Here is a 25,520-nt window from a genome sequence, read left to right on the forward strand (position 1 = left end):
TGTTCAGATTATAAAATAATATTCTTTCTATTTATTTAAACTCTTAAAACACAGTCTTAGTCTTCAGGCCGTATAAAGATAGAAGATCAGATTTAGGCAACAGATTTTGATTTTACCAACCCCTGCTGTCATATACAACATTGTGTTTTTAGATGGCTATGGTTCTATAACTTCTCTGTACATCACCTTCACAATAACAATAAATACATTTTAAAAATCATTTTGTCTGGAATAAATTGTGTTCATTCTAACATTCATTAAACTTCTCTCTCTCTCTCTCTCATTGGTCACCATCGAGAAAAGTGACATTGGGAAGAGCTGGGCACCGGTGGCTCACACTTGTAATCCTAGCTACTCAGGAGGCTGAGATCTGAGGATTGCGGTTCAAAGCCAGCCCAGGCAGGAAAGTCCATGAGACTCTTATCTCCAATAAACCACTAGAAAACAGGAAGTGGTGCTGTGGCTCAAGTGGTAGAGCCCTAGCCTTGAGCTGAAGAGCTGAGGGACAGCGCCCAGGCCCAGAGTTCAAGCCCCACAACCGACAGAAAAAAAAAAAAAAAAGGTCTAGGAAAGGAGGAAGAAAGAAGAGAGGGAAATGAATGTAGGGACATAGTTATTGGTAGAATATTGGATAAAATAAGTGCTTGTGGCTCTCCTATTACCTAGATACAATCAGATAGACTGTATATATTTAATAAAATAAATAACTAGGAAAATAAACCAGGACATGAACTAACTCTCCACTCTGCCTTTGAGGTGTTCTTAAACACATTTGTTAGAGTAAGCAAAGACCTATTTAAACAGTGAAATGCTGCCTGAAAACAGTTAAAAATTGAAAAATGACTAAGTTCCTCATTTGATGATTTAGCTCATCTAATTGAATGAGAAAAACAGATTTCTGAATTCACCATGCAAAACCAATAACCAAGCTGATAATGGTGTTTTGTCTGATTAATTGCTTCAAGGGAACCATTGACTTAAAAAAAAATTAGTTGTTGCTGAAACTGTATTATGAGTTGTTTATCACAAATTACTACCAAATTAATGCCAAAGCATATCCTCCAAAAAAGTTCTCTTAAATTTTATTTTATTTTTTACTTATTTATCATGTTTTCAGTGGCACTGGAATTTGATTTTAGTGACTTGGTATATGTTAGACAGTATACCAACATATATATATATATATATTATATATATATATAAAACAATATAACTATAAATAAACCCTATATATAACTATCTAGATATAATTATCTAAATAGTTATACCTATCTATAGATAGTTATATATATATATATATATATATACATATATATATATAAAGAGAGAGAGAGAGAGAGTTATATTCCTTATTTGCCTTCTTAACTTTATGCCTGGGTTGACTTTGAACTCTGAACCTCCTGTTCTTACCTCCTAAGTGGCTGTATTATAGCTGTAAACTCTTTTGCCTACCCTGGTTCGTATATACAAGTATTTAAATTAAGTTTGTTTTATTTTTAATCATGGAGTAACTCAATTCACCTCTGAAAATCATTGTCCTGAACTTACTTTATGCCTTGTGTTTATTGAATGTCTCAATATTTTTATTTCTGTCTTCCTGAAGCATACTCTGCTAAATAGACCAGTATGGTGAAGTGAATTAATTATAGTTTGATGCATATCTTCTATTATGATGATTTAACATTGTAATAAGAAATAAATATTTTATAGAAAATTGGGAACTCCAGCTTTAAAAAAATCTTTTGTAGCAAATGGAAAATCATGTTTTATGATCATATTTACATAGTTGTACAGCAGAGTTTCAATTCAACATGTCAGTTTATGAGTAAAAAGAAGACCTTTTTCAAAACCCTGATATTATATGTGTGTGTAATTATATTACTTAGACACCCAGAGGTGCTTCTAACAGTACTTCAACTACTGTTATGTAAATGACTGCTAGATAATATTGAAATTAGTATAGAAGCTGGGCACTGGTGGCTCATGCCTATAAACCTAGCTCCTCTGGAGGCTGAGATCTGAGGATTTTGGTTTAAAGTCAGCCCAGGCAGGAAAGTTCATGAGAATTTTATCTCTAATAAACGGCCAGAAAACTGGAAGTAGCAGTATGGCTCAAGTGATAGAGCACTTGCCTTGAGCTGAAGAGTTGAGGAACAGCGTACAGGACCAGAGGTCAAGCCTCATGACTGACAAAACAAAAAAAAATAGGATAGAAAGACTGGCAGAGGAATTTTATGTACTTCTCTTGATTTGCCTTAAATGTCTTTCCAATTAGGGGTACAAAGCAATTAAGTAGAATTCTAGTTTTAAAATTTCATTTATTTCAGGACTCTATTTCTTGAACGTTTCCATTGTTGGATTCATTGAAAAACTTAACCTCCTCCTGCTACTGGAAAACTGTGGTTGAAAGCTCTGTAAGATTTTCATTAAAAATACCAAAGAAGAACTAGAACAGGAGGCTGTCCATTAGGACAAGTAAGTGGAAGGTTATCAGCGCATTGTGTTTGCATTCTTGTGAATTATAGGCTGGATCATTCTGCACTTTCTCATCTTCAGATTTTTCCCCCATTCCCCAGCTTGGTTTCCGGCCCTTTCATTTTGATCTAGCTTGATAGAGAATTTATCCAGTCATAGGGAAATCATACTGCATTTCTGACCCACCTTTAGATTCACTGTCATTTTTCACAAATGAATACATTGATTGACAATCATTTTTTAACGTGGCTTGTTTGTTTTTCCCCATGCAGTAATTAGAATATTTATCCACATATATTATAATCCACTGTAAAACAATAAAGAAAACTAAAGAAATGTGAAGTTTTGAAGGTACAGTCTCCCCTCCTGAACATTCTTCATCTTGCCTTGTTCTGTCTTACTGGTTCAGTTCATTGAACCATTTTGTTAACCAAATACATGATTCATATTAAGGTATAAAAGAATAATATACCCTTAAGACATTATTCTTCTTTTGAGGTATATTAGAAGCAAGCCAAGTTCTTAAAATATGAGTAAATGTAGATTTCAAAACCACATGGAACAAATTACTTTGAAGAAACAGCTTTGTTCTAGGTTCCTGCCTATACTTACTAACGGTCAGATACTAGGAAGGTAAAGTTCTATTCTAGGCTAATTAAAATAAACAACAATAATTTGTATTGCTATGGGTTAATTATAAAATTGTATATGTCTAACTGAATACCTGAACCTGTCACTGTAATTTTTATGTTTTCCATTGTGTCTATGTTTTCTACAAGGTAGACATCAGATTTTAAGGTGGTCCCCTGAACGCCCATCCTGGTATCCTGTCTTAAAAACTATCTTCTGTCCTTACTCTTCCTTGTGTATGATTGGGACAAGTAACTCGATTACAACAAATAAAAAGTGTCTGAAGTGACAGAATATTTACTAGACAGATAGTATACTGCACATGACTCTGTCTTGTTAGCACTTTCCCTAGGCCCTCATTCTCTATTTTTCTGCTGTAAGCTTGCCAAAAACATCCATAATGAAAACAATTCTGAAAACAAACCCAAGGAAAATGCAAAGCAAATTATTATCCAGCTAAGTCTCTGATGAGAAATCATGTCACAAAAAGTACAGACTCAGACCTGCTAGGTAGAAAACCTATGCTAGGACTTCTGATCCATAAAGAATGTGAGATAATAAATGTATTCTTCTGATTTCTAAGTCTATAGTAATTTGTTAATGGAACATAAATAATTACGATACTATTTGCTCCCTAATTATAGATTATTTGTCAAGGAAGAACATGTCATACAATTACTTAGAACTAGAAAACAATGACATTCAGACCAGCTGATTGTAGGATGTACTGGTTACTGTCAAAAACAACATTTTACTAGTGCACAAACAGAAACATATGTGAGATGCTATAAGAAATGCTCCTTTCCTGGCTAAAGATAAATGGGCCTATCTTGTAGAAGTGCTTCAGGGAAAATAACAGAAAAATTCAATATAAATATTGAGCACAAATTCCCTTAATATGAAGTTATAATATCCCTATACCAGTCCGGATGTTTGTCATGGATTAAATCAACACATTAGTACTAACACTTTCTGTGAAAGACAGTATAACTATGAAGCACAAGGGACATTGGCAAAAATGCTAAAGGGGCTATGTTGATCTTGCCATGCATGATTTTCTACTCTCTGCATTTTTTAAGTTTTTTTATTTATTTATTTTTTTTACCATTTCACTATTTTCTATCCTGCTTTCTCCATGCTCATCACCTTTTTACAGATAAGTAGCTCAACCACACCTAAAGGCAATTGTGAGATGATGGTCTCAACAAAAAAATTGCTGGTTTCCTTCTATTTTTTAATTTTTATTTTTGGTACTCACTAACTTAAATAAAGGTATTTCCTAAAATGCCTCTCTTCTTTGCCGTATCCCTTCTTCAAGCTGATTATGAATGTTCCCCCAAACAGTTTCTCTGTTACTATAGTTATAGTCATTTACAGCTTTTATTTTCTTCTTTATTAGGGCCTTGTTTTATACCTGTAAAATCTAACTCCCATATATACCTGTAAAATCTTTACTCCCATATTTGGCACTGGCCAAATTCTCTGATCTTTTCTCATATTACTGTGGTTGGTCAAGGAGAGAACTTAATTCTCTCAGTGGGAACTTTCTTTGAATGTATTTAAAGGAATTATAAATTTTGTCTGTGTAATATAATAATAAGCAATATTAATATCAAGCATTAAGTCATAATAATAATAATAAATTAGCAGTTCTTTTTAATGTAAGTATCTTATATATAACTTAGTATTGTCCCAGATGGGAATGGTTTGTAACATTTCTTAGCAAATTTAAGGCCTTCTTCTTGCAATAGGATTTTTTAAAAATAGTTTAAATAATGATGAAAATGAGAGATGATTTAAAAGATGGACGTTGGAAATTTTTATCACAAGCTAGGACCAAAATCATATCAGCATCACCATTCTGAATCTTCTTCCATCACAATAATTTGTAGAGGAAGATTTCCAAGTTTGTCAAAAGTGTTGATTTCATTCAGCACAGTAGAATGTTTTTTCCACACTGATTAACCATAGCATCAAGGTAAGACCAAAATTAAAACTTAAGAATAACTTAAAACTAAAAGAAGCTGGGCTGGGAAGGTGGCTCAGTGGTAGAGTGCTTGTGTAGTAAGCATAAAGCCCTGGGTTCAAATTTTCAGCACCATATAAACAGAAGAAGCCGGAAGTGGCGCTGTGGCTCATGTGGTAGAGCACTTGCCTTGAGCTGAAGAGCTGAGGACAGACCCAGGCCCAGAGTTCAAGCCCCAAGACCAACGCCGCCCCCCCCCCCAAAAAAAAGTCTTCACAGTACAGTACCTATACACTTTCTATTAATTGGCTTTCTTTTTTTTTTTTTTTTTCAGCTCAAGGTGAGCGTTCTACCACTTTAGCCACAGCCCACTTCTGGTTTTCTGGTGGTTTATTGGAGATAAGAGTTTCATGGATTTTCCTGCCCGGGCTGGCTTTGAACCACAATCCTCAGATCTCAGCCTCCTAAGTAGCTAGGATTACAGGTATGAGCCACCCACGCCCGGGTTAAGACATGTTTTAATTATAGAGGCCTGATGATTCAGATTTCATTTGGTACACAAACCAATGTAATCATTTCTGAATTACCTCTGATTTCTTGTGAGAAAGTAAGATAAATGGCTGGATTTCTAGAGTGTCTAGAATTTCCTTTGAACTTTTGTTCAAAGGAACAAGACTTTCCTCTGTAACAATTTGATAATACATTTTTTTCTTTTTAATATCTTAATATATCCTTTTCACTATTTCAATTTATTGTAAGCATTCATCTGTTAATCAGGGTTAACAAAAAAATTTAAAATGAGTGTGAAAGAAGAGAGAAACAAGAAAGAAAAATGAAAGAGGAGAACAAAATGAAATGGAATATCTATGAGGATAAGAGTATTTCTGTGAATAAATCATGTTCTCAGACCCACAACTGAACCAAGCTTAACTTCTTAAACATGGCGCTCTTTTTCAGCATCACCATTCACAGATGACAAAATCCTTTACCTTACAGTAAATATCAGGGCAACCCCTTACCATCAGAGAAGGCTATTCAGCACTCCTTTCAAAGGTCATTAAGAGCTGCTACATTTGAAAAGGTGCAGAGGAAAGGAGAAATTGTCCTCTTTCTGGCTTGCTGTCCATGGACTGGTATTTGGAGCATTTCTTCTCTAATTCTCAGTTCTTTAGGACTGGGCAAGAACTCATACTACTAGTTACTCGGTTGGGTTTTCAGACTAATATGTGAGCCAATTTCTTTTCATTCTTTTTTCCTCTCTTTCCTCTCATTCTATTTCTCCATTCCTCTTTTTTCCCCTTTCCTCTCTCTCTCATGTTTTATTTGTTAAAGCAATTAACAAGTTGACATGTACAAAAAAATTAAAATTGTGAAAACAATAATGTATTAATTTCTCTTCTATTAAAAGATGACATTCCAAATGTAGCTATTCAACAGTTTTCATAGCAAGATAAGAAATTTAAAAACTGCTTTCCATTATTCTTTTCAAATATACATCTGATAAAGGCTTGTATCCAATATGTGCAACGATCTTTAAATCTCAACAATAAAAATCTCCCCCTCCAAAAACTAGCTAATATATGAGAAATACCAATATATAAATTTTCACTTGTCACACACATAGATGAAAAATGTAAAAATGTTTTCAATTAGTGAAATGAAAAGTCAAATTGAACACTAGTACAGTAGAAATGACATTCTATTTCAACCTCTAGTTCTAGCTGAAGTGATAGATCAACAAGGGGAAATCTACACTTTGATGCTTATGTGGTCTTTGTGTTTTGTGTTGTTTTGCTTGGTTAGTAAATAAGTAAGAAAACTTTTGTAAAGAAAAGACTATGCACAGAAGCAAAGTCAATCAGTTGCATAATAATTTAAACAAAGAACAGTAAATATTGAAAAGAAAATATATTCTGAGGAGGAATTTAGATGAACAAGTTGGTGAAGAATTTCTAGATCTCAACTTCTGCTTTTTGATGATGAGGATGCTGTGTATTCTTTTTTGTATTTTTTTGTCAAGGTGATTTACAGAGGGTTTACAGTTACATAAGTTAGGTAAACAAAACATTTCTTCTCAAACTTAGCCTCTGCTTCATTTTTCTGCTATTTTCCCCACCTGACCCCCAAGTTAAATAGATCATTTCCAACATATTGTCTTGTGAATATCGCTGTTGCATTGGTTTCCCTCTTGTCCTTCGTCTCAACATTCTCTTGTTCCCCTTTCCTTCCCTAATTCAGATAAATGCATATAAAATACCCAGGTAACAGAATCAAAGGCAGTTAAAAACAGGAGATATGCCATAGGGGAAAGAACATACAAAAGAAACATGAAATTACATAGTACATTCAAAAACACAACAAAGAAAAACTTCTTGTGCCCTTATCTTGGAGTTCATTTCACTTAGCATCATCTTAGATGGTCATATGTACATAACTACTGAGCTATTCTGCCCTGCACATCTGCTATGATTATCCTGGAGGCATACTAATTATTGCAAATAAGGGAAACCATGGGACATATGTTTCTTTGTGTCTGGCTTACTTCACTTAACATGATTTTTCCCCAAGTCTTGCCATTTCTTTACAAATGGTAGTGTCATGGGAATTCAGGGTCTAGACACAGCATGAACATTAGTGTGATCTCCTTGCCTCTGACACACATAACTATCAAAGTGGATAAGATTTTCTAAAGTATCCAGTGAGGAGTTGGAGCAACAGGAACTCATTCATTGCTGCTGGGAATGCAAAATGGCACATTAATTTTGGAAGACAGTTTTCCAATTTCTTATAAACTAAATGCAGGCTTCCCCTACAATCCAGCAATTGCATGCCAACTGACTTGAAAATGTATGCCTGCAGAAATAAAATACGTGCAAACATTTAAGGTAGCTTAATTAAACAAGAAATTACAAAGATATCTTTAAATATGTAAGTATAAAAACTGTAGTTTATACTATAATTAAATACTACTTGAATGATGAGTCAAAAGATGAAGAGCAAGCCAATGCAACAGCAATGTTCACAAGAAAACATGTTGGAAATGATCTTTACAACTTGGGGGTGGGCATTGGGGGTGTGGGAAAGTGGGAGGAAAAATGAGGGAGAGTAAAAAGTTCAGCTAGAAATGTACTCATTATGTGTGTAGCTGGAAGCCCACTGTACATCGCTTGGACAATAACATTAAATTAAAAAATACTACCAAGCAATTTCAAATTTCTTTTAATACAATGGAGTAAACATTACATACATTTTTGTAAGTGAATGAAAAATCACTGCGAGCATTACAGAATATAGAGTTCAAAATCTATGACATTCTGGAAAGGCAAAAAGATAAAAGAACATAAAAATATTGGTTTATAAATCAATGCAAATGTAACTATGTAAAATCAACTTCTAACATACATTTCAAGTTATTTATGGAATATAGAACATGATACAAACCATGATATCCCTCCAATGAATGTATATGTTACATGCATGTTTTACCATGTGCAATTACCTGTATGCAAATAGGTATTGTTCACATGTATATGTAAACATACAAAGGTATATATGGATACTCACATTCATAGTATGTGAGTATCAATACAATAAAACAATAATATATACATGTAAATTTACATGTATATGTGTGGATACAATCTTTATCATTTTCTTTATTTATATACTATGAAATCATCAAATATTTTACTTTCTTAATGAAAACAGAAAATATATACTGTGAAAACAGTTATCTCACAGCTAATAGAGCTAGCATAGAATTAGTTTGCAGAGAGAAGTTTGAAAACATAAAATGTCTTATGAGTTGAAGTAGATGAAGGTAAGATACAAAATTCACAATCATTTATTTACAATCATATGTAGAAGAGGTCATACTCAGTTTTTGCTCATGAGTTTGTACACAATAAATCTTCAAATATTGGTGATTAGAAACCTATTCAAGGAATATTTAAATGACTTCACAACATGTTAATGGTTATTTTGTAGAAGTACTTTCCTCCCCACGCTTATCTATAATGGATTGTGTGTTCATACCTTGCTCATGAAATTCATGTGAAGAAATTCTAATCCCCAATATGATGGTATTCAATGATGAGACTTTGGGAGTTAACTAGACCATAATGGAGGCACCATTCTGAATGGTAATTGTTTCCTTACAAAAAGAACTTAATTGCTGGCTTCACTGTACTCAGTGCCAGTGGGATGATGCTAAGGCCGAAGGGCAGCCATGTACAAACAGGGAAGAGCAAGGTTGCTCAGTCCTGAGCTGCCAGCACTTTGATCTTTCAGTTCCAGCCTCAGAACTGAGAGTCGTCTACTTTCTGTTCTATTATTTAAGCTCTCCAGTCCATGAGACTGCTAATACAACCCAAATGGACTAAGATATGGTTGCTGGTGATAAGTACTGTGGAAGAACATATTAACTATGCTGAAATATTTGGGCCCAAGACAGTTTTTATAGATAAATTTGATATATCATATAATTTAGCTAAGTAAAAATTAAACCTGTTCTTTTACATCATGAATAGTTACTACTAAGCTGGGAAAGGTTCCTTTACAAAATAGGTAAAAACAAACACAAGGAGAAACTGCTTAGTGTATGACAAATTATACATAAGACCAGCACATGGGTTGGGTGAAGGTGTTCATACTAGCTTAGGAACTTAGATTCTTGTTAATCTCTTTAAGTTAATTGTTTCGATACCAATAAAACTAGCTTGTCAAACATAAGACTAAGCAAATTAGTTAATATGCAGGGGCTCCATTTTTCCAACCTCGAATGTTCTTATACAAATGAATTCACTTTCATCTTGCTGAAAGAATAAATTTACTGTCATCATTCTGAGAGAACTGGTAAAATCCATAACTCCACTGTATATGTTTCTTTTATTTTCAGTACGTATGAGTAATAATAACTTTCATGCAGGACTTTTCATGGAAATTAATGACTGGTTGGAGTTAATGGACCAAGGAGCTACCCTCCCAGGCAGTCATTAATCTCCAGGAATGCCTTAAACTGCAATTGCACTTACTTAAATAAAAGCTTGCAATAGAATTGGGAGAGAAATGCCAGACCTGTACCAGTCATTGCAGAACAAATGGCAGTTTCGATCCAAAATAAATCTCTAGAGGGACAAATAATTTGTGTTTCAATTGTTCTGTTTTCTAACATGCTGGGCTGCATTTACAATTTCTTAAGGTGCCAGTACAGATTGTATTTCTTCAGGATTCAAAGCAGATGAAATTGTCCTCAAGTGGAATTTTACCTCAAGCAGGAGAGTGTAGACAGCACTTTGAGCACTGATTTGTGATATAGCTTTTTACACCAAGAAGTAACTTCAGAAAGCCTGTAGGCCTAGAGATCTACAACTTCAAAAACCATCTACTCTAGGCAGATTGATTGTTCATTGATTATTGATAAAACATGGACTCGATATTATTTATATCTGAGTCATAGAAGCATGTTTGACATTTTTCTCTTCATCAAAACACTATCATTCGTTGGTGGCATTTTCAATAACTTTTTTCTCCTTTTGACATCTCCCTTCTAAATCTATGGTATGGTTTGAATGTTTGTATGCCCCCAACAATTCTTATGGAAATCCCTATACCTACTTTTAGGGTGCTGGAGACATTATGAGGTAGCTAGATCATGCAAAGACTATACTCAGGAGTGATTTAGTGGTCTAGAAAAGGACCTGATAGAGTTTGTATGGCCTTTGTCTACCATGTAAGGACACATTCAGATGGACAGTGGCACCTGTAAGGGTGTTGGGCTAGATCTCAGATTCCGGCCTCCAGAAATGTGAGGCATACGTTTCTGCTTTAACAGCCACCAAATCTATTTGCTACAGCAATCTGAATAGACCTTTTTTGGACTTTGCTTCCTTTACTTCTCTTAACTGCTAGAAACATAGTCAACCTTCTTTTCCAGCTTTAAAATTGACATGATTTCATCCACTTTTATGGCATGAAAACCACACCACATTGCACTAAGGTGTTCTACAGATAGCCACATCTCCTCCACTAATTTCAATCCCAGTGAATGAGCACCATCAACATTCATTTCAGTAAAGTCATTGGCAAAGTTCTCTGATCTTCACTAAGCCCATAAATTCTACTCTCAGAAAAACATCTCAAATTCATCTACTGCTTCTCAGTTGCACAAACACTTCCCTGATCCAATTGGCATTGCCTCTCATATGGATTTATGAGCAACATAATTGATTTTTTTCTTTACCAGTTTTATTCCTTGTCAATTAACTTCTACCAAGAGTAATAAGTGATCTTCCTTCAATGTTAGATCATGCCACCCCACTGCTTAAGTCCACTAATGAGGTGTCATTATCTTTTTTAATAAGATCATGCTATTTCATATGCTTTACAATGTTATCAATCACGATAAAAAAGGGAATGGAGTGAGTAATTGAGAAGTATTCAAAGTCTTACCTTAACTCAGTATAGGGGACAGATTTTTTTTCTAGCTGTCTTTTATAATTCTTTCTGCTTGATGTGGCAAGATTGTAATTGTTTCTTATCAATAGAATATGAAAAAGATAAATGGATGTGGGTAGATGTGACTATGTGACTGATTAGGAGACTAATCAGTTTTGCTGATTTCAAAGAAAAACCTGATACCTTGTGATATTGCCTCAAGGGAAGAAACTAAACACGGCTTCGATCTTACAGCTAGCAAAAAACCATAGGTTCTCACTGTAGTCTGGAGGAAAATGAATTCTGCCAAGAGATAGACAAGCTTGGAAGCTAATCTTCATTGTTTCTTGGTAATGCAGCATTGAAGAGGACCAAATCAAATTAGGCCTGGATTATGAACTGATGCTGTAAGAAAACAAACATATATATATATAGATATGTTTTTTCTTACATATATGTACTTATATATCTTTTTATGCTGCTGAACATTTGATACCATGTTATATATCACTGAAAGCCTAGTCATTCTCTCTAATATGTACTTAATTGACTGGCTTAAGACTTTAAAAAATATGCACATTATATGTATTATAATAAAACAGATAGATTTTTTTTGTTGGAAAGCATATGCATACACAAACACATTTACAAAAAAGCCCCCAAAATGATGTTTCATTCGAATGGGAATAAAAGTGTTCATTAACAAATATTTTAGCAAAAATGTGGAGTTAAAAAAACAGTACATTTTGGGGATTTAAATAACAATGAGAGAGAAAAGACGAGGACATTTCCAAGCAGCCAAAGGAGAAAAAATATAGACAGGAAGTCTGAGGGGACATGTGAAGGGAAAGGAGCCTCACCCCTCGTGAGAGTAAAATAGCTGAGATGGAGAGTGTGGAGAGTGTCCATTTATTCTTTCATGGCTGAGAAAGTCAGGCAGCATGCAAATCTAAAACTGAAGACCCACCAGTTCCCTGTGCCTCTCACATGTGACAGATGAAGCAATTGAGTGTCAGAAAAAAAAATCTAACTTAACTTCCATGAAATCATACAACTTACATTTGACAGGGTTAGAAAACCATTGAGTTTGACTGACTTCAATTGCTGTGTGTCTTTTACAGTGATTTATTTTGAATTGTAGACTGATTACATGGTTGATTGGTATATCAAAACAACCTCTCATTACAGCAAAAAGCTTCTGTGTTAGGGCAACTGTTTCTTTCTGGAAAATAAGACACAGATACTCGTATTTGAGTTAGCTTTTGCTGAGTGTTTTGAGTCCTTCTGGTTTTACACAGTGAAAATTTACAGCTTTACAGAAATGTTTAACCTCAAATTGATGCACAGACTTTACTTGCCAGTTGCCTCAACATCCTTTATCCAGGCATCTTTCTAGAAGTGAAGAGCTTTGCTACCTTAGACATCAAGTTAGCATGCAATTATCTCCTTATTGCGAAGAGCAGGAAGATCATTGTGACAAGGGAGGGAGAAGAGTCAACAAAATGAATACATCCTGGGAAACCCTCTAAAGATTCATTCAAAACCTTAGAAGTTGAGACTGCCCAAAGGATAATTTAATTTAGGTCATTATCTAAACTTTTTAAGTCTTGAGTGGCAGCAGATAGTTAACAAACTCCAGTGACATTGGCAGCCGCAGTAAAACAGGCAAAGGAAACAGTGAACGTAGGAAACTTTATATAGATAGATATGTAGATAGAGATCTATGGATGACAGATAGATAGATAGATAGATAGATAGATAGATAGATAGATAGATAGATGGTTGAATAGGTAAAGACAGGTAAATGGTTAGATATATACATAGAGATACATCTATAGATATAGCTTGATATATCTAAGTTGAATATATCACAAATGTATAAAACTATCAAAAACATAAATCAATTAATAAATGTAAGTTTAATTTTTTGCGGTGATAGATAAAGGAGCTAAGAACACTGATATTCTTTGGTAAAAACTATACTATGGTAATCAATGTGTTTAACATCAAATATGTACAGGATTCCCCCCACTATTTGCACTTTCACTATTGACAATTTCAGTAACCTGCAAACATTAATTGAAAAGTTCTAGAGTCAAACAGCTCCTGTGATTTACATTGTGTAATTTATTATTTTATTTTTTTATTATTTATTTATTTAGTTTATAGTGGGGCTTGAACTCTGGGCCTGTGTGCTGTCCCTGAACTCTTCAGCTCTAGGCTAGCGCTCTACCACTTGTGCTATAGAGCCACTTCCGGTTTTCTGGTGGTTTATTGGAGATGATAAGAGTCTCATGGACTTTCCTGTCCACTCCAGCTTTGAACCATGGTCCTCAGATCTCAGCCTCTTGAATTGCTAGAATTACAGGTATGAGCCATCAGCACCCTGCCTAAAATTCTAAGTAGAATGATACAATTATTGCAACATGAAGCTGTCTTTTGACAGAAATGTGTGTCATCTTTGGGTCCAGTTCTTTTCATACTTTATGGCCTACTTTCACATTAATCATAGAATCAAATCAGTTACAGAGCTACTGTCACATTAATTCAGGGCTTGTGTTCAAGTAACCCATATTTTTGTTGGATAAGTTTAAAAAGACTGATGCAGGCAATGTGTACATTCCAACAAGAATCTGTATAAAGTGTTTTCACTTAAGGGGAAATTTAAACTCATATTACAGAAAGAAATTGTATGCCAATACAAGAATCATTCATCTAACTTCTCTAGTCACATAGGCAATTAATTATATTGACACCCAAGAAGAAAAGAATACTTGGAAAGTAAAATCACCAGCACATAAATTTTATTGCTGTAGATTTTTCTAAATGTTTGATTTCATTATTAGTTATTATTGCCAGTCTTTTACTATGCTTAATAAGGTTTACAATGTATATGTATGTACAAGGGAAAACACAGGATCTATAAAAGGTGAAGTACAATTTGCAGATTCAAATAACAACCTGATTAGATTTCAGGAAATTTTTGGTAGAAGATGCATATTTCATTGAAGCCATTCTCATTCTTTGTTCTGCCCAATTACTGTGTGTATTCCCTATATGAAAACTCATAGGTCTTCCTTTGCTCGAACCACAGGTATAATCTACCGTCACTATGTCACAAAGACAAAACTACAAACAAAAATGTTTCTTAAGAGTTAACTTTTAGAAATGGGTTCAAAACATTTAATGCTAAAGATTTTTCCTTATAACTCACCATTATTTATTATTGTCTTTGATCTTTTTAGGTTATTGAGATCACACAACAATATGATTATTGTCCATAGAAATACATTCATCTCTTTCTGGTGGATTTCAGTAAAACATTGCTTGTGGATATAAAATAAGTGTACATCAAGTCATAAGTTTGTGGCAATTATTTCTGATTGTGTCTATATGTGTGGATTTTTAGTTACCACCACCCTCAAGTGGCTTGACATCTCACTGTTTTTCTCATTAGTTAATGACTTAATAAAAATCACTGGCCCACATTTATTTCTTATTTTTGGCAAACTCACGATATTACTTTAAAAAATTTAAGTCTATCCAATAAAGTTTATTTCCCATAAAATATTTTAATTTCCTCCAAAAGGAGCCTTCAAATAGTATATTTAACATCTGGGAAAACCTCTAGGGAAGCCAGAAATTTTCAAAGAAATTTTGTCACTGGTCATATTCAGGAGACTCTCAATTGCCCTTAATAGCATTTAGAATCCAACATCCTTAATTTGTACATGAAAGCTTTCCTTCTTGAACTGATGCCAGATTAAGAGCATATTACTTAAATGATTTTAATCTTAAACTAATATATATTTCTTTTAGGTTCAATTATTTCATCATTATTCACTTGAAACACTGACAGAGCAGAGGACTTTAGATTTTATTCTCCAAATTTATGATGTTCCCAAAGATATGTATTCATTTGAGTCATAATTATATAAGTCTGTATATATATTAATGCATAGATATAGCTTACTTGAATATAAGACATACATACACACACACATATATATGTATATATTCATATACATATATGTAGTGTTCATGTTGCTAGATATGACTTTCAACATATTGTTTATCTGTTCAGGGTTACCAATGACAATGTATTATAAATGATTAAGAGATGCATAGTCATCTCATCTCATCCTAGTAATTATCTTCCAAAATTTTTATGGGTTTTATAAGGGTTAATTATGTGCGTTTACAATGAATACATGCATAGGGTCTATTGTCTTTAATAGCCACGCAAAGGCCAGACAGACCATTTCCTTCTGGGCCTCCACCAGTGTTAGGTTGTCAGATGGCATCAGTGAATCAACCACCATGAAAATTTGTATTTCATATTTACAGATCCCGAGAAAGCATGTTATGCCTAAAGGTCACAAACATAGAGATTTGACACACTAACAAAAAGAGAAAGAATGGGAGTAATGGATCAACCCCTATATTTAGGGTCCAAAAAATGTCCATGAAAATCTTACCTGGTAGACTTAAACAGGCATGCACGATTTCCAAGGAGTGACAGGATGACTGAGTTCCGCAAAAGGAGGATTCCTTGTGTGTTTTAAACATGTGTTTTAAATGGATGCCAAGACAACAGGAAGTTTCCAGCTTTTATTACAGTATGTGTTAAAAAAAATTAGTGGCAGTGATTATATGTCTCCCCTGACTTGTATTTCATAGCAATTGTTCCATTAGTTGACTCGTTATTCCTTGTTATGATTGATAATTTTCCTTTTCCAGGAATGAGGAAAACAGGCATGTTAACCTAATCTCTAAGAAAAAAAAATCCTAAACCAAGTACAAATTCTGATATAAAATTTATATAAGAATTATGCATAAACATTACTAGTTTGAGATTTAGCCCTTTGTAAATCTCTACAAGTTTACATGTAAAACTTGATTTGGAAAAGCAGGTAGTTAGTTATTATTTCATTTATTCAACTATTTTTACTAATATCAAGCCTTATTAAGTAATTATTACATGCCATGGGCTGTACTTGAAATGAGATTAGTAGAAACATAAAATGTAGTATCAGTTCTGATAGAAGTATAAGTAGATGAAGAAATATAAAATGTTAGATTGTAAAGCATTTAGACACTCTGTATACATAAACTATAGTGGGTTATTTCCCTTAAATAATTTACTACTTGAAAGGTATTTGGTTTTTTCCCAGTCATGGAATTGAACTCAGAGCCTGGGTGCTGTCCCTGAGCCGCTTTGTGCTGTACCACATGAGTCACAGCCCACTTCCAGTTTTTCTGAGTAGTTCATTGGAGATAAGATTCTCAGGGACACTTTTCTGTCTGGGCTGGTTTCAAACCTTGTTCCTCAGATCTCAGCTTCCAGACTAGCTAGGATTACGGGCTGGTTCCTGGCTTCAAATCTTAATCTGTAAAGTGAAAACGTCTTCATTTATTAGTAATTTGTCAATACTTCAAAAAGACTATACTAAGTGCCTGACAAACTGAACTTTTCTACCTTTGAGACAAATATGCCTGAGGCCCAAGTTAAGTAGGGTGTTGTCTGAAACACTCATTTAGGATCAACATAAGCCAATATTGGCAGTTATTTATATGTGTCAATATTATTAGTTGATAATATCCTAGTTTTAATCAAAATAAATGTACCTGTTAAAGGCAAATTTTAGAAAGTGTGTTTGGATGTGATTAATTTTCAAATAGACTTTGAGCAAAGCAGATTATACTGCATATTGTTGCTGGGCCTTATTTATTCAATCAGTTCAAGGATCCAAAATTAAAAATTGAAATTGCTGGAAAAAGTAAGGAAAAAATGTAGGAAGGAAGGAAGTTACTTTAACTTGAGAGTGCCACCAGAAATCTTGCCTGTAATTATAGGTAGCCTGCTAGAAGTAGAGATTTAAGACTTATGATAGCAAATTCAACTCTTTCTTAAAATTTCAGTTTTCTTGGTTCTTCTAGGGATTCCAACTTGCTAACAATAATTGGGTGGGCCATTTTCTTAAGAAATGTTGATAGACAGATATGTATCTCTCTATATAGAAATATATCCATATATCTATATAGATATGAGAGACAGAGATTTAATGTATAATAAATACAAGTAATGAATACATTAAGTTTTTAATATCCAGCCTTTGAATTAAGGCTTAATTTCTTTTAAACCAAAGAATTCCTTGAGATCTGTATTGAATAGGAACATGTGCCATGTAGGGATACACAGCTCAGTCTTCATATCTTTGTCACTGAGCAGCTATGTCAATTTCAATCATGGCTAGCTAAGTGTATTCATCTATAAAATGGCACTAATCATTTCTCTACACATTTCCTTTGCTAATGATATAATCTCCCTGTTCCCTCATTGTTAGTTGTCTCCAGAAGGACTAGGATATATGGAGACTCTCTTCTAATAATATGTGGATGGTTTAGAGAAGAATTGGGTTGAGTAGAAGAATGTTTTGAAATATACCAAAAGAGAAAACATTAGCAAGGCCTATGATGTCTGTATGAATGAAAGTCACTTATTTATTTGAGAAAAAAAATTATTGGTTCACTGAAATAAATGAAATACACAAGTCCTGGTACTCACCTACTCCAGGTGATGGGATTTGTTATCAGCTACTTTTAGTCATTGTTTATTGGCTGCTTTGATAGTTCAGCTCTAGCTTCCTTAATGAGCTGGTCACTGTTGGAAATATACAGATTTATGGGTCTGCATTTCTGCTTTAGATTCAGATCAGGCCATGGCCTTTCTAACTACTTATATATCTTGTTTCACTAAAAACAAATCCTTTGATCAATAATTTAGGGTTTCTCCCAGAACTTTGAAAAAAGTTGCTATGCCTGGCAATGTGGTTATCTAAGCTTTTCAGCATTAGAGACATTTAAAGTGATTTAGAAGGCATGGATTTGTGTATGTTGGAAATGGTTCCGGAAAAGAATACTGCTCAGTTATCTAGATCCTAAGAAAATAATGTTACCTTACTTGTTTCTCCTGGTGATATAATAGTAATAGCAATAACAGGGTAATAATAGCTAATAGTGATATATATGTATATATAGTGATTATGTAGTGATTATATGTATATATGCATATATATGTAGTGATACATATATAGAGAGAGTGATATATATAGATAGAGATTGGGTTGAATTTCAAAATATATGTGAATATGATAGAATTATTGATAAGAAATTTTCAAAATCTGACATCTCTACTGAAAGAAGTCATATGGGATGTACTCTTAGGTAGACTTCAGTTAATTAACCAGGCACTGCTGGATTTTATTACTCTTCTTATCCTTCTATTAGGGATAATATGTTGTAGCAAGTATTATCCCTGATAAAAATGGCGAGTGGATCACCTGACAACTTATTAGAGACATCAATTCCTGATAGAGCATATGAATCAGAAATTGTAGAAAAGTGCAGGGAAGCCATATTTACATAAACCCTCCAGGATTCTTTGTTGGTACATTTAAAGTTTGTAAATTAACAGACATTCCTGCCTATATCCATTTCACTGATAAAGACTTCTATAAGTTACCTATTGAAAAACATACTTTTCTGTTTTCCACATACTTCAAAAGATGGAAACATAGAGTAAATCTCATTATGCAAACAAACAGATGAAACCAAGAAACAGGATTAAAACTATGTTTTGGCACCATTTGCAGCAGTGATTCTTTACTTTTGAAGAACTGTAGCTAAATAATAAATCCTTCATCAAGGAACTCTGATGATTTAGGTCATTTAGGATTTGTTCACTGTATAATTCCACTGGCACTTCTATGAAATCACAGCATTATGGTTACATTGGACACTGATAATAAATATAAACAGTAAAACTTGGTTTAACCTCAAATATCTTAATTACGAAAAGAACAGTTCAAATTTTAGATGCATTTGTATTAAGAAGACATTTATTGAATTGCAGTTCAACTAAGTATAAGGGAGAGTTCAAATAAGTATAAGGGAGTTATAACCAGTGATAAAATCAAAAAAAAATATATATAGGGGCATTCACTGTCTCAATTAAAGTTAAACAGAAGTAATGGAAAGAAATCACAGTGAACACTAATGTATCCAAATTATACTACAATTGGTCTCTACTTACTGGCTTACTATTTTACAATTTTGAAGGGATCAAGGTTATTACTACATACCAAAGATAATGTTTCAGGCCCTTTTCTCAAAATCCTTCATGTTTTCAAACAATACTTAATTAAAGTCCACCTACCTCCAATTCTAGAAATCATTTTGTAATGCAAACTTAATTGGCTATTATTGGTGGGACCTGATTAAGTAGCTTGTGACCAGGTTGAGTTTGTCTATCTATTATGTTCATAATTAGGACTCCCACAGTCTATAAGCCCAGAGGGGCTCAAAGCTCACCGTCAAACCCCTTTGCCAAAAGCCACTTACACATTCTTAAATCATCAATGGTCTATCCCAGATCCCTCTAAAAGTCACTCTAACTCCACTTTCCTTTTCAAACATTATTAATCTTCCAGGTGCATTAATATGCTTTCTTTGGCCCTCAAGAGGCTAAAGCCTTTATGCATGCAGGAGCATGTTTGGTTTTCACAGAAGAATGCAAATTGCTGCCAGAAGCTGAGCCTAGAGAATTAGAGGCTGGGGACTAGGATGACCATATTATTGCCCTCAGAAACGGAGAAACCATTCTGCTGAAATGTTAGTCTTTGATATATGCTCTCCCACTTCATTGTTATCATTGGTGTTGTGAACATAGCCTGTCCATGTGTACCTTGATGTATTTTCTTCCTGTGACCCTCCGCTGGGAATAGGTAAGACCTTTCTTATTTAGATAAGAAGCTGAGTTACATGTCTATTAAAAGTAGGAATTAGCACATACATACTAACTAGAATTGCTATTCCAATGGAATTCAGACAATTTCAAAGGAGACTACAAATGACTGTATTAGGATACATCACTCAAACTGTCCACATATAATGACAGAGCTCTTTTTGTAGATGTATTATTTTTATTTTTAATATAATTTCTGTCAAGGTGATGTTCAGAGAGGTTACAATTACATATGTAAAGTAGTGAGTACATTTCTTGTCATTGTTCCTTCCCTTGTGTTACTCCCACTTTCCCTCCCCCACAGTGTCCCATCCCCTAAGTTGTAAAGTTCATTTCCAACATGTTGTCTTATGAGTATCGCTTTTCCATTGGTTCCCCCTTTGTCCTTTGTCTCACCATTTTGTTGTTCCCCTTCCCTTCCCTAACTCAGATAAACATATACACAATACTTAGGGTACCAGAATCAAAAACAAAGACAACAGAGGATAAAGCATAGCAAATAAAAAACACACAAAAAAACACGTAATCACATAGTATTAAAAAACAACAACAAGAAAGAAAAACCTATGTTTCCATATCTTGGAGTTCATTTCGCTTAGCATCATCTTATGTGGTCATATGTACATAGCTATTAAGCTATTCTGATGATGCTCTTCCTCGACTATGCTAGATATTTGCTAATTTTTACAAATGAGGGAAACTATGGAATCTATGATTCTTTGGGTCTGGCTTACTTCACTTAATATGATTTTTTTCCAAGTCTTTCCATGTCCACTTCCTTATGAATGGGGCAATGTAATTCTTTCTAATGTGATATATATACATATATATATATATATATTATGCACACACACAATAAAATTCTATGCTTTTATCAGAGCTCTTATTTTTCAACCATTAAGAACCTTTAAAATCCTGGTCCTCAGATTATGTTCAGTAGTTTCCAAGAACAACCATGGTTGAGTTCAACAGTGTGGTGTTTTCATATAATCCCATCAGTGGTGAAGAAAGGAGAATATCTGGTTGGATAAATTTAACTTCGATTTTATATTACTTCCGAAGAGCAATTACTTGAGTTGAAATTTGATAAGGGATTTTATTTTTATATTCATTAAAGTTGCCCCTAATCAATTAAAACAATATGAAAGAGACACATCAGCTTCATGAAGCTGTATCTATCAATTGCACCATCAGATGTTCTCTCCATTTGGAATCATATCTTGTGGAAGTACTCTCATTTATTTTCTATGATACTTTCAAGCAGATATTTTAATCCATAAAATGTTGATACTAGTATGACTTTCTCATAAAGTAATGAATACTGAAAAGATTGGTATAAAATAAAAACACAATAAATAAAAGTTATTATCTACATCCCAAGATGGGCATTTTGCATGTTGAGGCAAATATAAAATGTGACTTTTATTTTTATTTTTGATTCCAGTTGTTGAATTACTAACATGTCAGAACAATACATAGGAATGTTTGTTAGATAAACAGAGGATAAAGCTCATCTCCTTTCCTCACATAAACAATAGGATTGGAAACTGCCACTTGCCTTGTGTTCCAGACAGGGTTTTTTTCTTAAGATAGTCTGTTTCTTAGGGTAAAAAAAAAAAAATCAAAGGCAGAATCTGAGGTTTTCCAAAGCAAAATTTCCTGTAGTAGACAATATAGAGATGTTTGATTGGCCTTTTCTTCATATTAACTTCTCAGGATTTGAGTCAGGAAAACTGATGTCTATTTGAAAACCCACCCATGTCTGGATTAAGTCATAGTAGAGCTATGACCCTTCCTAGTCTGTTCTAAAAATGTTCCATGCCTTTGTTTAACTACTTCCCTTCATAAATATGAAGTAAAATATCCCACTGTGATTACATTAGGCATGATAAGCCAAAAGGGGGAAAAATAGGGATAATAGGAGAAAAACAAAGGAGGGAGTAAATAAATTAGCATTAAAAAAAGACCTGCTTGAGAAACATTTGAATAATTAAGCTGTACTAGAGAGTACAAAGGTTTACCCCTCTTATTTTTACGTTAATAAAAAGCTTATTTTTGGCACTTGAGAAGATTGAGTTTTGTCATAACATTCTTCACAAACTTTATGGGCTGTTTATCTAGGCATCTGTAATTATCCAAATCAATTAGGTATAGTTTGAATGTCTTCAAACTATTGCGGGACACATGCTTAACTAAAGACAAGTTTCATTCTCTAAAATTCAAAATTAGATGTTGATCCTGTATTGTGTTGCCTGATCTGAAGACCCTAACTTAAGCCACAAACAAAATCTAGTGTAGCCTTAATAGAAACATTGAGAGGGGTTTGGGCTGCTGAAGGGTAATGAAGTTTACTTGCCCTAAATACATAAAATGAAATGAGATCTTCTGAGACCAGAAAATCCAGCAATTTGGAATAAGTAGATCATTTTCTAGGCTATAAATCATGTTCTTGTTCAGAAGAAGGACAAAAAAATTACCTTAACGTATTCTGAGTGAAATTGTATTTCCTTTTATTTGATTGCTAAGTAAACTTGAGGTAAAATCTACTGCATACATTGGCTTATTCTTTTCTTAATTTACTGGAACAATCTATTTCTTAAATCTTTTAATGTGCTATGAATAATATGTTTAAAATCTTGTTGATTATTAACACATATGAATTAGAAATTTTCTGCAATAATTAATGTCCACCTTTTGAAATGAGGTAGATGAAAGGAAACAAGTTATATATAGGAAACCAGTGGCATACCTTTATACAAACATGTGAAATCGGTGTATTTAAAACTTTCCTTGTGGTCTCAGGCAATTCATTCAAGCAATATTGTCTTATAATTTAACACCAATAAAAGTGGATGATAGTAATACTGATTTGTAGTATGTTTACCAAAAATAAATAATAGTCATTTATAGAAAGATGAAACTTGGCATAAGGTGTGTTTAGAAAAGTACTAAGTGTTCCTATGATCAGTGGCATAATTAATCACATTCTGAGACAATGCTTATGGCATATCATTCTGTTTAGCAGAAAAGTAAGTTCTTGATATTCTGACTATTTCTCTGTAGTGGAATTCAAATTCTGCTGAGTAAATTACAAATTATTCAGGGTTAGCAGTTGAATATTTTACACCTACACTCATTTTCATAAAGTTTTTTGTTCCAAGGAATCATTTTGAAAGGCAAAAATAAAATTATCTTCTTTGAAAAACTGGAACAAGGTCTCAACATTGCTTTTTGTATTTGGCAAAATTTAATTACACATATTATTATACAATACATTTGTTAATTCACTAATTCCCCCATGAACTAAATTAAGATTATTTTGTTTCTACCATGAGAGTCATGCTATACGCTGTATAGCAAATATAATTTGTTATTATTATTATCAGCCCCTTTGAAGATTTCTGATATTATTATAGATGCTAAAATGAAACTCTGCCAGCATTGGTTGAGTGAACAGCTTCATTATACAAACATTATTGTAGGAAACATGGATGAAAATCTCTGATGAATCTGATTATGGATTTCCATTTGGCAGTAAGGGTGCTGATTATAATATGTTATTGTAAAGTCGCTTTTCCTAGGTATTCCAATCTCTTTGTCTTCTGGAAGATATTATCATTTTAGTTTGCTATTGGTTTGTTCTCATAGTAAATTATCTTTCCTATCCATTAACTTATTTTTAACATTCCACAGGTGTAGTAAAGTTTCTATTTATAAGTGGCCAGGGAAAGTCCTTCATGAGTCATGAGCTCTACTTGTAGGATCAGGAAGTGAGCATTGTTATTATGAGTAATGTCTTTGCCTTACAAGGATGGTATAAGGGCAGAGACTTGGACATATTACATAGTGTACAATGTGATATGGGGCACCATTAAAAAATGACTTTTCTGCATTCAGGGACCAAGAAAGTGCAACATTAATACAACAGAAATACAAGCCTACAGAGGGCTGTGCTGAACTTCACTGGGAGAATGCACGCAAGTGATGCTCATTAGGGCTTCTGTAAGAGGGAGTTTCAGCCTTGGTGGTTCTCCTGGGGTCGGCATGAGCACTGCACTCCAGGGACACTACCATGATGACAAAGAACGGGTACCACGATGTGGACCACCACCTTGGTTGAGACTGATCAAACCGTTGCTTTACAAAAAGCACCACACAACCCTCATCCAGTTTACACCTCTCTATATGTAGAGAAATCTTTCTCTCAGAACTTTTTGTTTTTCCTTATAGCCTATGCATCTGTGTGTTTGATTTATCCTCTGGCTATAAATAACTTAGACCAGTATATTTCAGCTTCATGCTCCACAAATTACCTGGAAGGAGTCCTTAAATTGACTTCAGAGACTGATTTGCTTCCTCTGAAGTAAAGAATAAGAAGTCATATATCCACCTATCCAGGTGTGGGGCTTGACCTCTGGGCCTGGGCACTGTCCCTGAGCACCTCAGCTCAAGGGTAGCACTCTACCACTTGAGCCACAGAGCCACTTCCAGTTTTCTAAGTGGCTTATTGGAGATAAGAGTCTCACAGCCTTTCCTGCCTGGACTGGCTTTGAACTGTGATCCTCAGATCTCAGCCTCCTAAGTAGCTAGGATTACAAGTGTGAGTCACTGCTGCTCTGCTAAAAGAATACTTCTTAACATCACTGGAACTTTGGCATTGAGAGAGGGCATGGTTTATCACAGGTAACATAATTCCTCCTTTTAATTGTTGCAATGCTCTGTATTATGTAAATCAAATGTGTAAGAGATTTTTCCTTCAACACTCAGGTTTAGCAGAAATGTATATTCTCTAACTGGATTTTTTTTGGCACATTACCCAAATCACTTATAAGGTAGACAGGTGCAAGAAGTACACCTTCACCTGTTTGTATATCTGAACACCATTTTTGTCTTCTTATATTTAAACATATTTTTTCAATAATCACGAAAAAAGATTAGAAAATACATGCTTTCTTCTCACTTTTAGCAGTAGCTTTTCAGTGTACATGTCAGATATAACATCACACAAAGTTTAAAACAAAAACTAGGATACTTAAATATCCTCTTGATTTATCTTGCAAAAATGCTTACAGGTGATTTCTGCTGGCTCATAGCTTCCGTCTGCCTTTAACCTTTGTAAATAAGTTGTCTTATTTTGCTTTAATAATGTGTGTGTGTGTGTGTGTGCGTGTGTGTGTGTGTGTGTGTGTGTGTGTGTGTGTGTGTGTG

The sequence above is a fragment of the Dipodomys ordii genome, unplaced genomic scaffold, assembly GCF_000151885.1.
Source record: "Dipodomys ordii isolate 6190 unplaced genomic scaffold, Dord_2.0 Scaffold2, whole genome shotgun sequence".
Taxonomy (NCBI): Eukaryota; Metazoa; Chordata; class Mammalia; order Rodentia; family Heteromyidae; genus Dipodomys; species Dipodomys ordii.